This window comes from Oculina patagonica, chromosome 7 (genome assembly GCF_052425735.1).
Source record: "Oculina patagonica isolate OP01 chromosome 7, crgOcupat, whole genome shotgun sequence".
In the NCBI taxonomy this organism is placed as follows: Eukaryota; Metazoa; Cnidaria; class Anthozoa; order Scleractinia; family Oculinidae; genus Oculina; species Oculina patagonica.
In genome coordinates, this window is record NC_135764.1 from 18,947,545 (window position 1) to 18,973,036 (window position 25,492).

General features: G+C 37.3%; 1 long non-coding RNA gene and 1 pseudogene across 2 annotated transcripts in view; both read right to left on the minus strand.

The window, feature by feature from the left end:
- Window positions 1–25,492, minus strand: part of LOC144661091 (uncharacterized) — a 206,403-nt pseudogene that overhangs the window by 3,697 nt on the left and 177,214 nt on the right. Inside the window, exons 11-21 of the transcript XR_013572199.1 lie at window positions 19,549–19,713; window positions 18,676–18,789; window positions 18,195–18,359; window positions 17,498–17,611; window positions 17,242–17,406; window positions 16,349–16,462; window positions 16,083–16,196; window positions 7,408–7,572; window positions 6,779–6,892; window positions 1,040–1,204; window positions 372–485 (exon numbers count right to left, since the gene is read on the minus strand). The product of XR_013572199.1 is annotated as an uncharacterized LOC144661091 (transcript). The remainder of the gene's footprint in view (window positions 1–371; window positions 486–1,039; window positions 1,205–6,778; window positions 6,893–7,407; window positions 7,573–16,082; window positions 16,197–16,348; window positions 16,463–17,241; window positions 17,407–17,497; window positions 17,612–18,194; window positions 18,360–18,675; window positions 18,790–19,548; window positions 19,714–25,492) is intronic.
- Window positions 20,493–24,485, minus strand: LOC144661130 (uncharacterized). Its single transcript, XR_013572212.1, has 3 exons — window positions 24,307–24,485; window positions 21,224–21,293; window positions 20,493–20,869 (listed from the first exon to the last, which is right to left on the minus strand). It is a non-coding gene; the product is annotated as an uncharacterized LOC144661130 (long non-coding RNA).

Consider the following 25,492-nt stretch of genomic DNA (forward strand, 5'->3'; position numbering starts at 1 on the left):
ATAGACAATCGCATTGTTTCAACTGCTTACTGAAAATCGCATGGTTTCGCAAAAAATAAAACAGATTATTTTCCTTGTTATCAAAGTTGAGCCACTTTTCTTGATACGAAAATGCTGTCGTATTTCACTCTCCTTAAGATGACCTTTTTTCTTCAGGTACATTTGATTGTTGTAATATCGATTTTTGTCGTCATAATCCGTGCAGCCATGCGACAGTCAAATGGCTGGCTAACCAATAGCATATGTTTAGGTTCGCAAGACAGAAAATGATAGCACAAAATGATGATGATGACAATGATGATGCTCATGAGCGGATATTCACCGCTGACTTTACCATTGTTTGTACACATTAAGAGTTGCTATGCATTTACCTTTTTCACAGCTGTTCCCATAACACCCCTCGGCACATTGACAACTGTAGCTGTCATCTCCAGTTACTGTACATGTTCCTCCATTATGGCAGGGGTTGTTTGTACACGGATCCACTGTCAGGTGAAGAAAAAGGAACGCCGCCAGTTACATTTTTGTAACATTAATTTAAAAAGAAATAAACCACTCGGTTTTTACATACCCTTGTTTAATTTACACGTGGACTGAATTATGAACAAGTATGCATTAATTTGTTGGCAAAATAACAAAGTCTTATTAAAAAGAATGAAACTAAAAACCAAACAACAAAACTGACGAGAATTTTAACTAATTACAACGCAAAATCGCGAACACGAAAATAATTGAACGCTCGTGGCTACATTAAGTTAAAACTACTACAATATATGCAGATATTAAAACCGATAAAATTAACAAGTTCAATGTAGTTAAAACTTAGATTTTAGAGAAGTTTTTTTAGAGTAGTAAATTCTGCTATCGAAAGTAAAGAATCCTTAAACTGTATACAACCAGCGCGACAACTCTTAATTAAGATTAAAGTAATCTTATTCTGACGTTTTTCTCTCATACGCGCAGTTATGACTCTATCGCTAATCTTGTAGCTTACAACGTTATCAAATACTAGTTTTTCAAAATTGGACATTCTCCTTACCGCAGTTAGCCCATTGTCCAGAGTACTTGGCAGTCAATGAACACCACAATCTGCTATGACCAGCCCTGGTACAGGAATTGTACGTCACCCCTCCATACACGAAAGGAAAACCACAACAGCGGCCTTGAGCATTATCTGTCTTTTTTCCAGGTGTACATGGAATCTCTGTAGAATAATCAGCAGGAGGTGTGAAGTAAGATGGCGGAGTGAACGTGTTGTTGGTTGCTCCAGTTTTTGCGTCTAATTTTACATGTCCGCTAAGAGAAAAATTCGCTCACCACTGCAGACTGAGGTCTCTACTTCACCTGCTGATAAGAAAACGAGAAATTACTCGGAAGACAGCACCAGTTCGTGTGATATTGTACTCAACGCTCTTGACATGGCCGAGAACGTGACTGAGAAGCTGGATTGTATTATGAAGAGCCTTGAAAAGCTTTCCCTTATCGAAAGTCGTTTGGATAGCATGGCTTCTACGATGGCGAATATCGAGTCCACTCTCAGCAGGCTTGACGCCGATGTAACGGTACTTAAAGACGATGCGGAGAAGAGAGATAAAAAGATTAGCGAAGTCGAAACATCGATTAATTATACAGAGGAGGATGTCGCCGATCTGCAGAAGGACTTGCACGATCACAAAGCCCAGCTTGATAAGTGTAAGAAAGATCTTCTGTACTTGGAAGCATACAGTAGAAGAGAAAATGTTAAAATTTTTGAAGTTCCTGAGAATACAACCGATGAGAGCGCTTCTGAGCCCGAAGACACCAAAAACATCGTTTTCAACTTCCTAGAAAATGAGCTACAAATTGAGAATCCACGTGGCAAATATGAATTTCAGAGAGTTCATCGCTTGGGCAAACCAAATAGCACCTTATCAAGACCTATTATCATACGGTTTCTAAGGTATACCGATAAGGAAGACGTCATGAGAGCTGCCCGAATAAAATTAAAGGACAAGGACTTTTTTATGTACGACGACATACCAAAAGATCTCTACGACCTTCGTAAACAACAACAGAAAAAGTTCAAGCAGGCGCGGGACAAAGGCTTTAGAGTACACTTTAGCAAGGCCCACCCAGATCAACTGTTCGTGAACGGAAAATTTCTGCCACCTGACCAACCCTTGGAATGAACATGTGTCTTCTATAACTGACTATATTTATTTTTCTACTGGAAACTTTAATGCGCTATTTACTAAAGCTTGGAACTCTTACTACAGTGACACTAATTTAAATTCAGCTACTACATTATAATTTCTATGTCCAATCTGACACCCTGCCAAATTATGTAAATCTAAGTGGTGTTACTTTTGAATTTATCTATGTGTTGAATATGTAAATCTTAGCGGTACCTTTTGTTGATGGAGTTGAATTCCGTAACTCCTGGAGCAACACCTGGAGGGTAGGCATGCCCATACAACTAGTTTTGGGGCGGTTGGTAAGTACAGATATGCTTTTATGTTCTTTTGTTTTCTCTGATTTTTTTGACTTTTTCATTCACGCCTTTTTCAGTAGTATGCTTGTCTATTTGTATGTGTGTAATTTCTCCAGATGCTTAATTTTTCTTGAAATACCCATTAACTCCTTTTCATGGCTTTCACTCGTTTATTGTTTTATGGCCTGCCCTTCAATGGATCCAATTGAGATTCATGGCTAATTACAATTTTAACCTATTGTCTCTAAATGCTCGAGGGATTCGCGACAATTTCAAAAGAAAATCTATTTTTACATGGGCCAAACAGCACAATGCCGATATAGTTTTTTTACAAGAAACCTACAGTACTCCAGAAATTGAAAATGAATGGAAATTTCAGTGGCAAGGTAAAATGATGTTTGCTCACGGTACCAATCATGGCAGAGGCGTGTTAATTCTATTCAATAGCGAGCTTCATTTCGAAATTAAAGGTGAGCATATTGACACCGAAGGCAGATATATCGTTGTCGAAGCAACCATCCAAGATTCTCCATTCCTGTTGGTGAACTTATATGCACCCACTAAAAGTCGCGAGCAATGTAAATTTTTCGACGACGTTAAATCCGTGTTGGATGAGCTGGATGTAGATCCAGACTGCCAGATCATTATCGGAGGCGATTTCAATACCCACCTGAATCCCACGCTGGACAATCTCGGGGGTAGAATTGAGACGAAACCTTCGGTGCGAAAGATTGAAGAACTAATGACGGCTTATGATCTAATTGATATTTGGCGCATACACCACCCCGATAAAAAGAACTTTACATGGACTCAGAAAAGGCCGTTTATTAGGCGACGGCTGGACTACTGGCTCATAAGTAGAGCAACTCAAGACGATGTATCTAAAACTGAGATTATTCCTGCTATCAAGTCAGACCACTCAGCAGTTACTCTGCTTCTTAACAGTCTGGACAAACAACCTCATGGTCCGTCCTACTGGAGATTCAACTCAAGTTTATTAGAAGATTCCTCCTACGTTGAACGTATCACCTTAAAATATTCTGAATGGCTTGAGGAATTTAAAGAAGTTGTTGACAAACGAGTTCTGTGGGACTTAGTTAAATATAGGATTAGAGCTTTTACTATCAAATACAGCAAAGAAAAAGCGAAAGAGCGCAGAGAACGCCTGGCTGAAGCGGAAAAGAAGGTAAAGAAACACGAATCGATCTGTAACAACGACCCCTCACAAAACAATGTAAACGACCTTGAAGCTGCAAAACACGAATATGAGCTTCTCCATGACTATGTCGTGCGCGGCTACATTGTGCGGTCTAGAATCAATTGGTACGAGAACGGCGAGAAAAACTCAAAATACTTTTTGAATTTGGAAAAAACTAGGTGTGGTAAAACTGCTGTAAGGCGACTTTATGATTCCACCGGAAAAATTACAGTCAATCCTAAATCTATAATAAACGAGCTTAGAGACTTTTATCAAAACCTATATAGCAACCATGACTCCGAAGAAGGCGAAGAATTTGCTTTTGACTTTTTAGAAAATCCGAACATACCCACGTTAAATGACAATTCGTCGATGAGTTGTGAAGGACTGCTTACGCGCGCTGAATGTTTTGAAGCGCTAAATAAATTTCCTAATGGCAAGACCCCTGGAAATGACGGACTCACAGCTGAATTCTATAAAACTTTCTGGTATTTATTAGGTCAGCAGCTCACTGACTCCCTGAACTATTCCTTTGAGCACGGCGAACTATCCACCTCACAAAAGCAAGCCATTATTAAATTAATAGACAAAAAAGACAGAGATAGAAGGTACATCAAAAATTGGAGGCCAATTTCTCTTCTTAACGTGGATATGAAAATTGCTTCAAAAGCCCTCGCTCTACGCTTAGAGAAAATTTTACCAGAGATCATACAGGCTGACCAATATGCTTATGTCAGAGGAAGAACGATCTTTGATGCTATCCGCACCATTGAAGATATCATGGAGTACACTAAGATTCAACAGCTGTCTGGTCTAATGGTTGCCTTTGATTTCGAGAAAGCTTTTGACTCACTAAGCTGGTCCTTCTTATTTAAAGCCTTGCGAGCTTTTAACTTCGGTGAATCGTTTATCCGTTGGGTTTCTGTACTGTACTGTAACATATCGAGCTGTGTTATAAACAACGGCTTTTCTTCTCAGCTTTTTGACGTTCGAAGAGGTGTCAGGCAGGGGGATCCGCTGTCGGCATACCTCTTTATCATTGCTCTCGAAGTGTTGCTTGTTAGAATCAGAAGTGACGTGAGTATAAAAGGTATTGTCGTTGACAAGGAAATCAAACTTGCAGCTTTCGCTGATGATCTGACAACGTTTTTACATGACGTCAACTCCCTCGAAAATCTTTCCACGACTCTTCATAAATTTGGATTGTGTTCTGGCTTGAAGCTCAACGCGGAGAAAACCGAAGCTTTATGGCTAGGAACCAGCCACGATAACGACCAACCCTTTCCTGCTGGTATCGACAAAGTTAATAAACCAATTAAAATTCTTGGCGTTCATTTTACCTACGATTTGAAGAAAAAACAAGAGCTCAACTATGATGAAACTCTAAAGTCGCTTTCCGATACCCTAGCAGGATGGAGATGGCGGAACTTGACTTTATATGGCAAAATCCAGGTCGTTAAGACATTTCTTATACCAAAATTTATGTTTCGCGCATCACTCATGTGCTCCACGAAAAAAATAATCAAAGAGCTTAACTCCATTATCTACAGGTTCATCTGGAAGGGATGTGACAAAATTAAACGCTTAGCACTAATCAGTGATTATAAGAATGGTGGTCTAAGAATGCCACATGTTAAAACTCTTATCGATACCCAACGCATCATCTGTCTTAAAAAATATATTGAGGATTACGACAGCCCATGGAAACACTTTCTTTCGTTCTTTCTCAAGGACTATGGCGGAAAATTTCTCTTATACTGCAATTTCAATCCTGCTGACCTACCAGACCATATTCCCAGCTTTTACAGAGACTGTCTTGATGTCTGGTCAAAATTAACGACCAAACCTGCCGAGTCCCGTGGCGAAGTTCTAAACCAAATCCTCTGGAACAATCAATTCGTACGCATCAACGGCAAACCTATTTTTTACAGAAGACAACTCTCAAAGGGTATCACTTTCATTTCTGACATTCTGACCAAGAACGGCAAGCTAAAGCCTTGGCCCTCTTTTGCGACAATTGGGCTTACGCTTATTGAATTTTTCTCACTACTGGGTATTTTTGACTCTCTTCCTTCTCCGTGGAAAGCCCTAATTAACTCGAATGGGACTCCTATTGAATCTTACATCCCACCTGTATTGCAACATACCCTCTATTTAAATGGTAAATGCTTTCCGCTTGATTCGATTAACTCGAAAAAGCTATACTGGGAATTGGTGGAGACGATTCAAGTAGACCCAGCGGCACGACACAAATATACAACATTATTTCACAATCACGAGCTAGACTGGGAAACATTTTACTTAATTCCACATGTCGTTACAATTGACACGAATACAAAAATTTTCCAATACAAAATTCTCAATCGGATACTGTACACCAACAAATCTCTATACAAAATGAAAATAGTCAGCTCTCCTCTTTGTACTTTCTGTCACACGTCTGAGGAATCTCTCGAGCATCTTTTTTGTTATTGTAAACATAGCATCGACTTTTGGAAGTCCGTTGTTCTTTGGCTAAAATCCATAGACATAAATATTGACTTTTTAAATGATTACGATATCATTTTCGGCCTAGCTCAAAAGAATCTCAATTGGACCCTTCTAAATCATATTATTATTATTGGTAAACAGGTCATTTACTCTAACCGGCTCAAGAACATTCTACCCCTTTTGCCTCATGTTATCATAAAAATAAAATACATTGAATCAATTGAGCGATCCATTGCCCTAAAAAATAACAAACTGAAAACTCACGTTGAAAAGTGGAAGCCAATTATCAACTCTTTGTAATATAATGTATAAGATTATTAAGTTTTTTGGAGATTAGGTGTTTAACATGTACCGTAATTACTTTTGTAACGTATAACGTAAGTAATGTAGTATGTTTGTGTAACATAATATAATGTACTGTGTAATGTAATATATGTAGGGTTAAACAAATGTAATGTACTGTAGTGTAAGTCTTCTAAAGCATTAAAGTATAAAAAAAAAAAAATAAAAAATAAAAAAATAAAAAAATAAAAAAAAAAATTCAGGTTCTACGTATTTTACAGTCAAGATACTAAGAGTGAAAAACGACATGACAGCTATTGTTAATTTGGAAATCTTACTTGTTTCGCAGTTTTCTCCCATAAACCCATCAGGACACTAGCTCGAGTATGTGTCATCTCCAGTTACTGTACAGGTCGCTCCATTCTTGCATGGGTTGTTGGTGCATGAATTCACTGTCAGAGGAAAAGCAAACTCTGAATCAGGGAACACTGGAAAGGTTTCTTGTATATATCTTTTTCATTAAATTAAGTCTATAAGATCCAATTCTACGTACCTTTTTGTAAGCGAAACTGATATATTCAGTCTAAATCGGACTATAACCTATGTCTGTATTATATTAGCATTACTAAGTTAAAAATAGTACTTAACAGATATTTAAACCGAATAAAATTTATAAGTTTAGTTAAGTTAAAACTAGGATTTTAGAGGAGTTAAGCATTACGAGAAGCGGTAGAGAAAGAGAACCCCAGTCTGCTATCGTACCTTTGCAAACTACAAATAATCCTGACGAAGAAAAGATAAAGTAATATTCCTAAAACTGTATACAACAGGCTCATCAACGATAAGATAAAAGTAATCTTACTCTGACGTTTTTCTCTTATATGCGCATTTATGACTCTATCACCAATCCTGTAGCTTATTTAAGTTTACAGAAATACTAGTTTGTAACAATGGACATTCTCCTTACCGCAGTTAGCCCATTGTCCGGAGTATTTGGCAGTCATTGAACACCACAATCTGCTATGAGCAACCTTGGTACAGGAATTGTACGTCACCCCTCCATACACGAAAGGAAAAGCACAACAGCGGCTTTGAGCGTTATTTGTCTTTTTTCCAGGTGGACATGGAATCTCTGTAGAATAAACAGCAGATCCAAGTTAAGGTTCTGCGTTTTACGGTCAAGATGCTAAAAGTAAAAAACGACATGACAGCTATTGATAATTTGGAAATATTACTTGTTTCGCAGTTTTGTCCATTAAATTAATCAACTTCCTCATGTGTTGGAATGAATATAAAATCAGGCCAAAATATCAACAAACAAATTCTCCTAACTGGTCCCATATCTTTCTTTTGATATGGTTGGGATAAGTTACACTTGGAGGTAATTTTCTTATATCAACCCTTTAAACCCTGAATCTCCTAGCTGGTCACCGCATAACTCTTATGGTAAGACTGGGGGAAGTTAACAAGAGGTCACATACTTTATTTAATGGCCGGCAGTATGGTATGGTATGGTATGGTATTGGTTTGTATGCAAACTCAACCTGTGCAACAAATTTTGTTCGGTTCGGTTTGGATATTTTGCAAGAAAAGGTTTCCATGCCTTATCTTTTGCTGCTTCAGAAATTTTAGCAGCTTCTGGGGTTTCCATCCACTTCATAAAATCTCTTTCTTTGGAATCAAGAAAAATTGATTGAGATATGTCGCCATCTCTCGGAATAGGTGGGGCCATTTTATATTAAACATTTATTTTCTAAAAGATAATAAAAAAATGGTTGTGCTAACTGTCACCACAACAGAAAATCCTCACACTGTGAATTTCGAATTTCGAATATCCTATTCCTAAACCGGGCTATATCAGGCTCCTGTCATCTCATATCCCTAACTCTTGGTTTAATCTAAAAGAGGAGGGAAAAATCATTTTTATAAATGAAGATGAAAAGCCGATCGATGTGCCCTTTCCGGCTGGTCATTACACTCTCAAAAGGTTGGCGAGTAAATTGAAAAATATTTTTTCCAAACGTCGTATTGAATTGCCCACAGATATTAATACACCACTAGGCCTGCTTGTTATCAAAAATGCCCAGTTTACGAAATTAATTGTTGACCTAAATATGTCTAATTTACTACTAGGAAACAATTATACTTCGCATTTGGAACATATAACTTATATAAGAAGATTAAATTCTCCCACAACTTATTTCATTCATTGCAATTTAGTTGACAGAGAACAGAATCTTTTTAATTGCAAACCATCTTCTGTTTTAGCTTGTTTTGATATCCAAGGAAAAGCTTACGAAACAATTAATTATCAAAGCACACAACTCAATGTCTTGCGTGACGTTATGGCTGATAAACATGTGACATCTCTGACTCTTTCGATTACAGATGAGAATGGAAATCCATTCGATTTTAACGGCTCAAATCTTACATATGAGATAGAATTAAATTAAATTAAATACAAAAATAATATTTTATGTATACGACCATGTCTTGCGCGAACGTGCTCCCAACCGCTCCTGATTATGGTGTTCGTGCCGAACACGTTGAAACTCAAACTTTGTATCATGTTCTGCCAACGCAACCAAATGACTTCCGTTTGCAAAAAGCGAATGAAGTTTTGAAATATTTAAGCGAAGAAGTTGACCACTATCGACTGGTTGCAAAATAATACAAGCGAACAAAGACTATTATCAACTACGCAAGCTTCGTTGCTGGTGGTGTCTCTGGTGCCCTTTCGGCAGGGGGAGGGGGGGGGTAGGTGCTGCGATTACAGGGATTGGCATACCTGCTGCTATACCGATTGGCATCGTTGCTGCTACGTTCGGTGTCAGCGCTGCAGTGTTAACCGGTTTTTACAAAAAACTCGAGCCCAAACTTATCAAGCACTGCAAAATCATGGCCCTTGCTATGTCGAAGTTAGATACCGTCAACCGCATTCTTTCGTTGACGGCAAAATAACGGATGCTGAGTTTCAGAGCGTTCTTAATGAGAGAGAGGGTTATAGAATTCGGAAAGAAATCTTTCGTAAGGGCACGCTTCCAAAAGAAAGTAACAATCAAAGCAGTCCTGACATTGACAAAATGCGGGAAGAGATAAAGAACGAAGAAAAACTTAAACTTCAAGAAAAGATTCTTGGCAGCGCCGCCAACATTTCGAAATAAAAAGTCAGTACAACAAAACCTTTTTGCATTTTATAAAAGAATGATTGCCTGCGCTCATCTTGTGACCGCGCTTTCAGTGCGCCTTGTGATCAAATATTTCGCACCAGAGCGGCAAAAAAATATACGAGACAACACTCAAGAGCTTAACGAGAACAATATTTCATATCGTTGAAAATAAACTTGAGGTTGTCTGTTATTTTTTTAATGGTCAACCTATACTTTTATACCGATAAAAGAAATATAAAACAAAAGCACTTGCCAGATTCGCGAAAATAAACACTTGGTTTTATCTAAGTGTGATAAAAAAATAAATGAACGCATGACACAAAGCGTGACATTGCGTTACACACAGCGTGACGTTGTGTGACATAGAGCGTGACTATCACGCGTGACGTTGCTTGACGTGACATAAAAAGGGACAAAACCCTAGTCGGGGCTGCTCATCGGCTGTTGTTGCCTAGCCCCGGCTAGGACTTTTTCACTTGAAAAAAAAAAAAATAATTAGATTACGTCAAGGGGGTTTCCCTTGGGTTAAAAAAGAAACAATGTCTTCCTGCGTTTCCGCGAAATAAGTAACGCACCCTGAACGAAGATCGCGAGCAATTATTGTTTTCTTTCGGCAAACAGGGGATTTATTACCAAAACCAATCAAATAAAAAAGGCACGAACGTCTTTTTTATCGCATTGTTTCAGAAATCAATAGCCTCTTTAGTCAAAATGATAGGTTTTCTTTCATTTATCATGATGTGAGGTGCTACACGTTCTATTTTAACAAAAGGATCGGAAAAACCTTTTTGTTTGTTGTTTTTTTACTAAGACGATCGCATACGCCTTTCCTTCCACTGTCCGTCTCTTTTTGTAAATAAACAACATTTGTTCAATAGGAATTAATTCTGGCACAACCATTCACTGGACCTCTCGCGATTTTTGCGTGCCGCTCGCGATTTTTGCACACCCTGGTATGATAGGAGTTATGGAAACAAAGAGTGAATCGCCGAAACGAGACGAGCATGCGAGCCGAGTTAAGGCGATTCACTCTTTGTTCCAGAACTCCTATCATACATGTGTGTAATATTCTCTTTACAAAAGGCCCGATGTTATTGGTCGATGATGGGTTTCCTGGGGTACTCACGTGAAAAGATCACATGAGGTAGATTACTGGACAAAGTTCAAAGCTCAAACAAGAGTTATTGATTAACTGAAATATATTTCTGATGGTCATTTTGGAATGAATATAAAATCAGGCCAAAATATCAACAAACAAATTCTCCTAACTGGTCCCATCCATACCTTTTTAGGCGATGACGTCGCCTATATGCCAGGGAACGATGGAAGATTCGGGTGAAGGTTACTTAGTTAATAATTAATCGAACCAGAGAGGATTGGTAACTAAGCACTAGAAGCATTGTTTATTTTTCGTTCCGCCATGTTTGATTGTGTTTCGCAGCAGTCTGCAAAGAGCATCGGCAAAACACGTTTAATTTCTAGCAGTTGGACTGAGATTTCGGGTCAGGAAAGACCATACATCGGATAAATTTGACCTCACTTACGGTACTTGAGTTTTTAATACGCGATAACTGACTCAAGCTTGAATTTGAGAAGTGGAGAAGGCCGTTTAGAAGTGTCGCGTCGTAACTTTTTGAGTGTAACTGAGTGCGCCAACCGATAGCAGTTTCTTGATCAGATTGCATTTGAAAAGGTGAGCTATCTAAAATCTTCGTTTGATTTAGCGTGCATTTTTATCGATAATATTTGAGCTTAATATTTATTTGCTTCTTTCCAACACGACTCGCCATCTTGAGTTGTGGCGAGTACAAGTAAGAATTTTCTGTTACTTCTTCTGCTATAGCATCAGCTGTTAAACAGAGGTTTCAGGCCTGTAGTGAGTGCCGTACTTTATCAGGTAGCGGATAAATCTGAGTTCGCACGAGTCATGCAGTACGTCAGTCCTGAAGTGTTCGAAATTATTGTCTACACCATCGACGATACTTGTAACTGTAAGTTAAGTTTCGTAACTTTTAATTCCATAGAATGTACCAAACTGGAAGGTCAATCGATTGCAGTTCCTTGAAAAAGATTGAGAAGGTGGACTATCTGAAGTCCTTGTTTTGCTTGAACATGCACTGATAATATTTGCTTCAAATTAAGTCTCTCTCCTCCGCAGAGGCCTCTTTCGTGGGGGAAGGCGAAAAAACACGGGGGGAGAAAGGCGAAAACACGAAAAATAAAAAATAGGGGGAGCGCGGGGGACGACGGGACCCCCCGTTCTTCTCCCTATTTACCAGCCCGAATCGCTCGAAACGGCCCGAAACACGAAAGAGACCTCTGCGGAGGAGAGAGAAATTAAGTGCTGTTAATTTGATGCAGACTACTTTACACGATGCCTTCTGTGACCCTTGCACACGAAAATGTCACACAATCTTCTGACATGTATCGCCTGGGTATCGGCTCGCCAGTGGTATGGAAATTAATCCTAGGCCTTTGTGTTTGACGAAGGTCAGTACTTTTACTTATTGCATCACATTGTATGCATGTAATGTATTTGCAAAATTGTTTTGTGATTTAAGCAAAATAAAAAATAAAAAAATGAAATACACAAAAGTTGAATTTAATTGCTCTGCGATTGCTCTGCATGTTAGGACCCTTCAAGTCATCACTGGCTCACCACTGTATCACCTTTAGTTCTTGGACTCCACTTGTACTGTAGTTGTGTATTACCTCCAAATGACAACAATATTTTGGACTTAGAAAAAGCTTGCATTACGAAATTCTGTAACAAACCCCTTTTCCTATTTTATTGCAAATGAGTCATTCTCAGTCTTAACTTAAATCACACTTCAATCAACAATAATCAATTTCGGTGTAAAATTACTTGGATATCTTTTGAGCTCACATTTTCACTCACAACAATAGACCTTTTCAGCTTTGCATGTAAAAAATGCCTATTACAAATCACATGATGCTTCCTAAAGAACTTCCTTTTATCTATCTGAATATCATGAATTTGTTTAAATTTGAAAGAAGAAATTTTCAAGGGTTACATCACATATAGGTCTGAAATGGGACAACAAACAAACAAAGCTCAAAAGGTCTATTGTTAGTCCTCCGACTGGGCTTGATTCAAACTTGCTATACTGGAAAGTCATCGCCTTAGCATGCATTGCATGCCGGTTATTTTTGATATGGTTGGGAGAAGTTACACTTGAAGGTAATTTTCTTATATCAACCCTTTAAACCCTGAATATCAACAAGCAAATTCTCCTAGCTGGTCACCGCATAACTCTTATGGTAAGACTGGGGGAAGTTAACAAGAGGTCACATACTTTATTTAATGGCCGGCAGTTCACGGTTCGCCAGGGTTAGAGGTAATGAGATCTGCTTATCAATATCAGGGCCCAAAAGGGGGTGATTATTGCATAGCTATAACAAAACAACAACAACAACAACTAGGTGTGGCTGAAAATGGGGAAGTGGGTGACAAAGTGCTCCACCAAAAATATGTCAGCCCCTTGTACTCCTGGAGTGTCAAGCTAACAAAACCTACAGCCCAGGGAGAGGCACACGACGGATGGAGAGGAGGGAGTAGAGCCACCTCTCAGGGCCGACAGTGAGCATTCCTGGGTAGAGAAGAAGGAGTTGGGCCTCATCTCTGATTGGAGGGAGTTGGGCCTCCACTAACCTAAATGCAGGTAGTACGGAATAAAGGAAGTTTGGCCTCCAAAAATATCGAATCTATGGGTGCAAAAGTGTGACAAGAGGAGCCCTTTATCCCCATTCCCAACTTTATTGAAACGGTCCCAAATAAAGCAACTGATATCCTATGCTAGAATCAGAAAAATATACAATGTACATTTTTAATCTAGCAAACATGGACTGGCCTGATACAATGTTCGTCTAGATGCTATGCTGCTAGCTACAATTATTGCAAGTGGTATTTAACTATTTATTATTACATTGTTAACATTGTAGCGATCTGGTAAAATTTATGGGATAGTTTCTAGCTAGCTTATACATCCAATAATTATGATAAAGCTTTGAGAAGTCCTCTGTCCAGTGACTGCTGGCAGCACTTAAAAATAACTCTTTAAGGAGCTATAGGGTGGGATGGGAGGGAACAGAATATACCACTAACTGCTTGAAAACAGTACTGACTTCAGTGTTGCTCGTGTTGAAACTGAACAAAGACAATATGAGCATTGAATATTCTCTTTACAGAAGGCCCGATGCTATTGGTCGATGATGGGTTTCCTGGGGTACTCACGTGAAAAGATCACATGAGGTAGATTACTGGACAAAGTTCAAAGCTCAAACAAGATTTATTGATTATTTATTTCCGATGGTCAATAAATTGGGACCCCACCAGGACACTGGCACGAGTATGTGTCATCTCCAGTTACTGTACAGGTCGCTCCATTCTTGCATGCGTTGTTGGTGCATGGATTCACTGTTAGAGGAAAAGCGAACTGTGAATAAGGGAACACTGGAAATGGTAATATATTTTTCATTTAATAAATTCTATAAGATCCAATTCTACCTACCTTTGTGTAAGAGAAACAGATATATTCAGATTAAATCGGACTATAACCTCTGTCTGTATTATTACAGTGCTAAGATGAAGATAAAACTACTACTTTAGACATGTTAAAACTGAATAAGTTCAACCAAGTTAAAACTAAGAATTTGCAGAAGCTACGTATTTACAAGAAGCTGAAGACAAAGAAGAAACAAGTCTGCTTTCGCGTCTTTCCGAGCCATAAAAAATCCTGCTGAGGTTAAGATAAAATAATAAATGGTACGCGATGCATGCAGAAGCGATGACGTTTCACAAGGGGTCTTACATAATTTTGAGGAAATTTGCCAAAAACTTAAAGTAAACAAAAGTAGCTGACACTTTGTGTGAGTGAAAAAGACTGTTATCAAACTGCAGCTAGCCTGTGTACAGCCATCCCGCTCCCCCACACAGGCTAACTGCAGCTTACATTTTTTTAAACATAAGAAGCAATGTTAGTGATTGTAAAAATAGCATAGCCTGAGGATCTGATGGAATTCAAATAAATACAGTTGTTAAGAATTCACAGACCAAGGATGCAAATAATACATTTTCTTCGTAGATTTGTTCAATTAAACAAGATTATTATACATTGGTGTCACCAGCTTGATTTTGATTGGTTATAAGCACGCAGCTAAATCTTGCTTGCTGTTTCTCTTACGTCATACCTACAGACATTAGATTTTACATATGTAGAAGTGACGTCATACCTACAGACAATAGTTTTATGCATTCAGAAGTGACGTTACCAAACACACTAACACACTGATCAGTTTTGCCATGGCGGAGTCGAAATCAAGGTTTTCCACACTATCAGAAGAAGATTTAAACCTCCTTCTTGATGACAAAGATGCAAAAAGCACCAAAAGGGCCACAAAGTCAGCACTGAAAGTTTTTCATCAGTATTTGAAGGAAAAGAACGCAGATGAACCTCAAACGAAAGATACGCTTGCGAACGTGCTAAAGCTGTTCTATGCATGTTCTTGTCTTTACAAGTGCAGCTCAGGAATGTGCATAATAAAACAATTATTGGATTCGGTTTTCGCATGATAGCGATAATTATCAAGGCCTCAGTTTCTGTTATCCGCCTCAGCCTTCGGCTTCGGCAGATAACAGAAACTTTGGCCTTGATAATTATCGCTATCATGCTCAACCTCATCCAATAATTGTTAAGTAATATTTTATTTTATAATTTTATATCTTTTTTTAGATTTCCCTATGTTGTCTCAACAAAGATTGCGTTATACTGTAGCTTGATATCACGGATAAACGACATACGATACGCGCGAACAAGCTTTTAAGCTGCGAGAAAGGGCAAACGGTCTCTTGCTCACAGCGGCCCTTTATATTATAACAATTAGAAATTTCAGTCTACCAAATCTAATAGATCCCATCATATTTAATCAGTCTCTTTCGTTTATACATTGTAGTGTTCCATTATAACTGCACGGAAGTATTTTGTTTTTGTGTTTTACGCGGCGATTTCTTGTTAAGTTAAACTTGATTTCTGTTCGATCGGGCCAAACAGACAAAAAGAACCGATCGTACGATGGCATAAAGCGATGTCACGCCATCGCTTAAAAATGCTAAAACTGTTTACAAGAGGCCGTCAACTTTTAATCAGATAAAAGTTCTCTGTGGCTTTTTCTTTTATTTTCTTTTTTTGTATTCATTCGGAGAAACTAGCATGGTTTTGCTACACTATTTATCCGAATGTTTAAATAAAGTTTATTGAATGACTGATTGATTTTCTTATACGTGATTTTTGTCGCTCAATCACAACAGCGGCCTTGAGCATTATCTATTATCAAGGTGGACATGGAATCTCTGTGGAATAATCAGCACATCCGATCTAGGTTCTACGTTTTACGGTCAAGATACTAAGAGTGGAAAACGACATGACAGCTATTGTTAATTTGGAAATCTTACTTGTTTCGCATTTTTCTCCCATAAACCCATCAGGACACTGGCACGAGTATGTGTCATCTCCAGTTACTGTACAGGTCGCTCCATTCTTGCATGGGTTGCTGGTGCATGGATTAACTGTCAGAGGAAAAGCAAACTCTGAATCAGAGAACACTGGAAAGGTTTATATATTTTTCATTTAATAAAGTCTATGTCGTATCTGTCATGCTTAATCCCTCTCATAAGAGTGAAAAACGAGATGACGGCCATATTTAATTTGGAAATTTTACTTGTCTCGCAGTTGTCTCCTTCGAACCCATCAGGGCACTTGCACCAGTATGTGTCATCTCCAGTTACTGTACAGGTCGCTCCATTCTTGCATGGGTGGTTTGTACACGGATTCACTGTTAGAGGAAATGAGTAACTTTGAATCAAGAAACAAAGAAAGGGTTCACATTGAATACAGTCTATAAGGTCCAATTCTACGTATCTTTTTATAAACACAACTCAGATATGAAACTTAAATCAAACCAAAGCCTCTGGCTATCTTAGTACTATAACCGCAGTAAGAAACAGTTTGATCAAGAAAGAGAATGAATGAACAAACAAATGAGCGAATGAATGAATGAATGAATGAATGAATGAATGAATGAATGAATGAATGAATGAATGAATGAATGAATGAATGAATGAATGAATGAATGAATGAATGAATGAATGAATGAATGAATGAATGAATGAATGAATCAATGAATGAATGAATGAATAAGCAATGAAGTGTCAAAGCCATTTAGCTTTGGTTAAACTTACTGCGGACACTAAGACTAAAATAAAACAAAATAATGCCGTGATCGAGTTAAAACTACTTCTTCGCTTTTATTAAAACTAACTAAAAACTGAATAAAATTTACAAGTTGAATTTAACTAAGATCTTAGAGAATTTAAGTATTACAAGAAGCGGTAGAGAAAGAGGACCCAGTCTGCAATCGTGTCTTTGCAAACAACAAATAACCTGATGATCATGAAGTAAAGAGAAAGTCAAGAATCCTAAAACTGTTTACAGCAGGCTCATCAACTTTAAATTAAGATAAAGGTTCTATCATTGTGTTTTTTATTTCTCTTATATACGTAGCTTACAAAAGTTATAAAATACAGGTTTTGTAACATTGGACATTTTCCTTACCGCAGTTAGCCCATTGTCCAGAGTATTTGGCAGTCAGTGAACACCACAATCTGCTATGAGCAACCTTGGTACAGGAATTGTACGTCACCCCTCCATACACGAAAGGAAAAGCACAACAGCGGCCTTGAGCATTATCTGTCTTTTTTCCAGGTGGACATGGAATCCCTGTGGAATAATCAGCAGATCCGAATTATGTTCTTAGTTAAGCTGTTAAGTGAACACAACATAACAGCTATATTTAATTTGGAAATTTTACTTGTGCCACAATTGTTTCCTTCAAACCCATCAGGACACTGGCACGAGTATGTGTCATCTCCAGTTACTGTACAGGTCGCTCCATTCTTGCATGGGTTGTTGGTGCATGGATTCACTGTCAGAGGAAACGAGAAACATTGAATCAGGGAACACTGGAAAGGTTCATGTTTCTTTCAATTATTCGTACATTTTTCTAAGCAAAATAATATATTCAGACTTAAATTCGGACTTTAACCTCCGCATTATTATATTGCTAAGTTAAAACTACTACTTTACAGATATTATGAATGAGTTAAACCAAGTAAACACTAAGAATTTGCAAAGCTACGTATTTACAAGAAGCTGCAGAGAAAGAAGACTTCAGTCTGTTATCGTGACTTTGCAAGCTGTAAATAATCCTGATGATGTAAAGATAAAATAAAAATCCTAAAACTGTTGACGACAGGCCGTCAACTTTTAATCAGATCAAAGTTCTCTCACTCTGATGTTTTCTTTTTCTTTTCTTTTCTTTTCTTTTTTTTCGGTTTTCATTCGGGGACACTTACTTTTTTTGCTACTCTATTTATCCGAACGTTAAATAAAGTTTATTAAATGACTGATTGATTTTCTTATACGTACTTTTTGTCGCTCAATCACCAATCCTGTAGTTTATTTAAGTTACTCAATACAGGTTTTGTAACATTGGACATTTTCCTTACCGCAGTTAGCCCATTGTCCAGAGTATTTGGCAGTCAGTGAACACCACAATCTGCTATGAGCAACCTTGGTACAGGAATTGTACGTCACCCCTCCATACACGAAAGGAAAAGCACAACAGCGGCCTTGAGCGTTATCTGTCTTTTTTCCAGGTGGACATGGAATCTCTGTAGAAAAATCAGCAGATCCAATTTAGGTTCTACGTTTTCCTCTTAAGATACTATAGAGATTAAGCATGACGTTATACGGCAAACGCGAGCTTGCCTTTCATTTTACCCATTTATCGAATTCTAAATTAATCCCTCATAAAAGTAGTGAAAAACAATCCACATTTACGACAAACACAAAACAAAATAATCATTTCCGCGTACGAGTGCCAAGCGGCGACGGCAGAAGTTGAATTTTTGTCGTATCTGTCATGCTTAATCTCTCTTATAAGAGTGAAAAACGAGATGACGGCCATATTTAATTTGGAAATTTTACTTGTGCCACAATTGTTTCCTTCAAACCCATCAGGACACTGGCACGAGTGTGTGTCATCTCCAGTTACTGTACAGGTCGCTCCATTCTTGCATGGGTGGTTTGTACACGGATTCACTGTTAGAGGAAATGAGTAACTTTGAATCAGGAAACAAAGAAAGGGTTCACATTGAATACAGTCTATAAGGTCCAATTCTACGTATCTTTTTATAAACACAACTCAGATATGAAACTTAAATCAAACCAAAGCCTCTGGCTATCTTAGTACTATAACCGCAGTAAGAAACAGTTTGATCAAGAAAGAGAATGAATGACGAACAAACGAGCGAATGAATGAATGAATGAATGAATGAATGAATGAATGAATGAATGAATGAATGAAAGAAAGAAAGAAAGAAAGAAAGAATGAATGAATGAATGAATGAATGAATGAATGAATGAATGAATGAATGAATGAATAAGCAATGAAGTGTCAAAGCCAATTAGCTTTGGTTAAACTTACTGCGGACACTAAAACTAAAATAAAACAAAATAATGCTGTGATCGAGTTAAAACTACTTCTTCGCTTTTATTAAAACTAACTAAAAATTGAATAAAATTAACAAGTTGAATTTAACTAAGATCTTAGAGAATTTAAGTATTACAAGAAGCGGTAGAGAAAGAGGACCCAGTCTGCAATCGTGTCTTTGCAAACAACAAATAACCTGATGATCATGAAGTAAAGAGAAAGTCAAGAATCCTAAAACTGTTTACAGCAGGCTCATCAACTTTAAATTAAGATAAAGGTTCTATCATTGTGTTTTTTTCTTTCTCTTATATACGTAGCTTACAAAAGTTATAAAATACAGGTTTTGTAACATTGGACATTTTCCTTACCGCAGTTAGCCCATTGTCCAGAGTATTTGGCAGTCAGTGAACACCACAATCTGCTATGAGCAACCTTGGTACAGGAATTGTACGTCACCCCTCCATACACGAAAGGAAAAGCACAACAGCGGCCTTGAGCATTATCTGTCTTTTTTCCAGGTGGACATGGAATCCCTGTGGAATAATCAGCAGATCCGAATTATGTTCTTAGTTAAGCTGTTAAGTGAACACAACATAACAGCTATATTTAATTTGGAAATTTTACTTGTGCCACAATTGTTTCCTTCAAACCCATCAGGACACTGGCACGAGTGTGTGTCATCTCCAGTTACTGTACAGGTCGCTCCATTCTTGCATGGGTGGTTTGTACACGGATTCACTGTTAGAGGAAATGAGTAACTTTGAATCAGGAAACAAAGAAAGGGTTCACATTGAATACAGTCTATATGGTCCAATTCTACGTATCTTTTTATAAACACAACTCAGATATGAAACTTAAATCAAACCAAAGCCTCTGGCTATCTTAGTACTATAACCACAGTAAGAAACAGTTTGATCAAGAAAGAGAATGAATGAACAAACAAACGAGCGAATGAATGAATGAATGAATGAATGAATGAATGAATGAATGAATGAATGAATGAATGAATGAAAGAAAGAAATAATGAATGAATGAATGAATGAATGAATGAATGAATGAATGAATAAATGAATGAATCAATGAATCAATGAATCAATGAATGAATAAGCAATGAAGTGTCAAAGCCAATTAGCTTTGGTTAAACTTACTGCGGACACTAAGACTAAACTAAAACAAAATAATGCTTTGATCGAGTTAAAACTACTTCTTCGCTTTTATTAAAACTAACTAAAAACTGAATAAAATTTACAAGTTGAATTTAACTAAGATCTTAGAGAATTTAAGTATTACAAGAAGCGGTAGAGAAAGAGGACCCAGTCTGCAATCGTGTCTTTGCAAACAACAAATAACCTGATGATCATGAAGTAAAGAGAAAGTCAAGAATCCTAAAACTGTTTACAGCAGGCTCATCAACTTTAAATTAAGATAAAGGTTCTATCATTGTGTTTTTTATTTCTCTTATATACGTAGCTTATTAAAGTTATAAAATACAGGTTTTGTAACATTGGACATTTTCCTTACCGCAGTTAGCCCATTGTCCAGAGTATTTGGCAGTCAGTGAACACCACAATCTGCTATGAGCAACCTTGGTACAGGAATCGTACTTCACCCCTCCATACACGAAAGGAAAAGCACAACAGCGGCCTTGAGCATTATCTGTCTTTTTTCCAGGTGGACAGTCACTAATAACTTTAAGAAAGCAGCAACGTTTGATATTTATTTTGATCATGTCATTTTGATGACAATGAGAGAGAAAGTTTTTTATGTTTTTACAAAATTGAGAATTGTAACCGCCGACTGTTACAGGTACCCTGACACGTTTAAGGAAGCATCTTTTTAACTCGGCACACGTTTTTAAGATCATCTCAAACTAATGCTAATCATCCTGTTTCTGTTTGGTAAATGATGACTTTTAATTTTAAAGTAATAATTCTCAACGGTAACTTCACATGGTCGACCGATTTGGGACAAGAATGGGTCTGACTTTAAGTCACGAATGAAATGAAAACATCTTTAACCATAGAAGAATTAGTTTATGCTTACCAGAAACCACAACCACGCTCCAAATGAGTAGCGTGTGGATACAACTAGAGGATCGCATAATCTTTTTTAGCTAAAACATTGAAAAAAGGACTGATTAGTTTAGAAAAGTTGACATATATTCACCTCTGCTCTGCTGGTTTATTTCCATCGCGTTTTTTAAGTTACCTTTGTACTTTACTAGCGAAAGCGAAAAATTAGGAATATGTCTTTCTCAAACTCATTAATAATTAATACCTGGTATTAATTAGCATAGATATTAAGATTTTATTTATCCGTTTACTCCGTTGTTTTTGTTTCAATTGAGAAGATATATCAAACACTCAAGACACTGTTTCATCGGCTTTCCAAACACTCCCTAGAATGTCGTCAAAACTACTCCGCTGCGCGTCGTATTTTCAACTCTCTTCTCGGTGTTTAAATGTCCCGATGAAACACTGTCTCTTGTCTTTGATATATTACATAAGCCTATGTAGGTGAATGTATGTGAAACATAGTGTGTGAAATTATGTCCACGATGTTTTGTATTGTCTTGGTTATTACTGTTTCTGTAATGAGAGCACAAGGCTTTGAATGCCAATTTAAAAGTAATTTCATCAGTATATCCTATTGGTTGCTTCGGTAATTTTTTTTTTAAACTCTCCAATAAAAAGCAATTATTAACTCTCAATTTGAAAAAAGGGTCCTCATTACTTCCGTGACCATGTTAAACAACAGGAACGCGGCATTTTAAGGGGGAAAGGGATGTGGTTCTGTAGAGTATTTCATTTGGCGTTCGTCTCGAGAGTTCTGTCGACGATTGATTATTATTGTATATCACTAGTAATATCTATAAACTTGATAGCAATGGTTGGCGTTTGTTTTCGAGCCTTTTATCTCACCTGCCTCATATTTCCTCGCATAGTTTAAACGAGAAACAGGATGATTCAGAAATGATGGCTGTTCGTACTGCGGAGAAACTTCTGAAGGTACATTCTCCCATCGTAGTTTTTGTTTCTGTTTACTTTTGAATTGCTGCAACTTATTTTTTTAGGTCGAAGGTTTCATTTGAACGGTAAAAGTGATAAAGAGTTATGCTGGCTATCCACTGCCGGACTTAAGAACGTGCCATTTAATAGAAAAAATGAGCATTTGGTCATAACAAGTTGTGTTAATACTTCTTATTTTGTACCACAAAGAACTTGGTAGCTGAAGAAGTTCTGTAGACATGTGCTTGTCATAGTTTCGAATTTGATCATGCTAAACACTGTTTGAGAATTAAGAACGTCTTTCAGGATAAGCCACGCTTGAGGCGGCAGAAGATGAAAAATCAAATTCCTTCATTTTTTGCTCATATATAGGTTTTTTTAAAGGTAGATAAGAAACCTAATTTATTATGTTCCCCCCAGAAGTCTTCTAATTTCGAAAAAAAAAAAATCAGTCTTCGTGATCGGAGCCTCAAAATGGCACAATTTTCAACCCGAAATTCGCTATCGTAAACTCTCCTTGCGTTCGCAAACAAAGCCACATTGAGACCTTTAGAAGCTTTCTATCAACAGAGAAACTCTTTTTCCTTCGCTAGAATATAATTTCAGGGCTTAAGCAAAACTCTTCGAACTGAAATAATTGAAAGAGTGAGGAATACTTTTCACGATACTAAAAAGTTGAATTTAACAGAAGTTTTCAACGGAATTATTTAATATGTGGTATAACTCCAAATTTTTTCAATCCTTGTTTAAACAGAAATGTATACATTTATCTAAGACAAACCTGAGAATTGGCTTGGGTTGTTGAAGGCAGCCTATTTACCAATGCATCGTAGTTCCACAAAATGTTGTGATATCGATCAAAATAGCCTGTCTAACAGCTAGACATAGCTTCGCTCCAAAATACAGCAAAGCAGCTGTTAAGGGCAAAATTTCTTTTGAATCTTCATCCTTGGCAATTTTCCGTTATCTTGGTTCCTTTCTCTTGACAAAAGTGTGTACAGAACTCCAGATCGGACCAGAACGATCAATTTGTTTCTTCAAACTTTCTTGGCTGCCATAATTACTTGGGTTGCTTACTTACCGACTCCGTGACTGAAATCACGATTGCGCAGACTCAATTTACGTCACAGTATCGTGTTTTATGTCAAAAAAATGACGAACAGTTTTACGATCAAAATGGAACTAAATTGATCCAGGTTGGCTTTTTATCTCACTCTTTTGTTAAAAAGAGAATTTTGCAACGGAAAATTTGGCAAGAAAAAAAGAAAGACGAACATTTGGAGTTAAAACATTCATTATCGTGCGTTTGGTGATTACACAGTTTCTGGCAGTTTACGGCGCTGCTGTGAAAATTTGCCGAAGTTTGATGCCCCTCTAAATGAGAATCCTTCCAATAACCCAAGCCAAATCTCAGGTATGTTTAATAAAAATATCTGTATGCATGTTTGAGCGAGAATTTTAAAAAAATGGAATTATGCCACATGCTAAATACTGCCGTTGAAATTCAAAGTTTTTGTTATCGTGAAAAGTATTCCTCATTCTGTTGGAAGAGATGCTCTAAAGCCCTGAAATTATATTCTAGCGAAAGAAAAAGAATTTTTATGCCATTAGAAAAAGTGTCCAAATTTCTCTGCGTGGCTTTGTAAGCGAACGCAAGGAGTGTTTAAGGAAATTTGTGACGTCGACCACCGAAATCGATTTTCTCTGCTTTCTTGGAATTAGAAGACTGTTAAGGGAAACAAACTACATCAGGTTTCTTATCTACCTTAAAGCTATTAACGGGCAAAAAATGAAAGAATTCGGTTTTTTCAACTTCTGCCATGAAATCAAATTTCTGCTTGGCCGCTCGCAAAAGCTATTCTTAAGTTCTCACAGGATTCCAAGCCAAAAGGGAATCCCCTTAGATACCGCATACTGGAGAACAGTGCTCTAATGGCCTTCAAGACAAAACCAACTGTAGAGAAAGCCTTGTCCCACTCCATGGAAATTGCTTCAAAAGAGGTATTTCAAATAGGTCTTCATTTGTAGTTTGGCACACGTATTTTATATTTTTCTTTTATTTCAACCATGAACGGCTGTCTGTGCAATGTTGATCGAGACTACTGAGATCTTACCTACCTTGAATTCGTTGAGCAGTTATATCAATATATAAGTACAGGTGGCGTTCTATCTCAAGTGATCGAAACCTGAAATATAAATAAATAAACGGTATTGTTAGTTGCAATAAAACAAAACGAATGATAAAAACTGCTTAATCTTAGACGTATTCTATACTTGACTTTCTTTGACAAACATACAGCCCGAACTGACTGAAATGCGCATGGTGATTTAACAAACTCATTAATGTCATGCTGAAAATGCAGTCCTTCTATTGGTTGGTCAAAACACTTCTATCTTGCTAATTGATTGCTATTTTCTTCTTTTGGCCTTAGGATATGCGCAAACTCTTTTAAATCCTTGACAACGACAACTTCTTTCACAGGCATTTCGAAGGCGCTCAGGGTCTCAAATTGCCATATGTATGATATTGAATTTGAAATAACAAAAACAGGAAACGATTTTGTGTTCCTTTATACCGAATAAAAGTGTTGAAGTAGCACGTTTCTTTAAATCAGTTTTTGTTCTGTGCTATTCATTGTTTAAGGCGTTTAAGGCGATTCCTTAGTATGGTGTTGCGCATCCTTTATGGGCATAATCTTTAGGTGTAATTATCCCGCGTACAGAAAAAATAGCGGCCCAACGGAAACGTGAATTTAGCTTGTACTCGTTAGAGTCAGATTAGAGTATCATTGAGGCCTAAAGATCATTGCACACGAATGAAAAATTGAAACAGTGTCGATTGAAAATGGATGTTTTTATCTTAAAACACACATTAAATTTTTCCTTGACATGGGCACAATAAACCTTTTGTTTTATTTGTGCTTTCATTTCTCGTTATTTTTCCGATTCTACAAAAAGTAAACGGTTCAATTAAAAACGTTTCTGAAAGCTGTTAGATTTTTTCCAGTAAAATGCTGCAAAATTGCTACAAAAACTGAAATAGTAAAAATTTTATAAAGGGAACGTAATTTGACCGATGTTTACGAAATTCAAAAAAGTTGAGTGTCATTTAAAAATATATACTGATTTTTGACATGTTTTGTAGTATCTTAAACACAAAAACTCCCCGATCTTAAAGCTTTGTAACTTTTCATTAATTTGATGTTTTTTTTCACTTCGCAAGGTAAGTGTTTTAAAAATATAAACCACACTTCTGCGATAGGGCAACGTTTTCGTGGTAACAGACACAAAACATTGACATGAT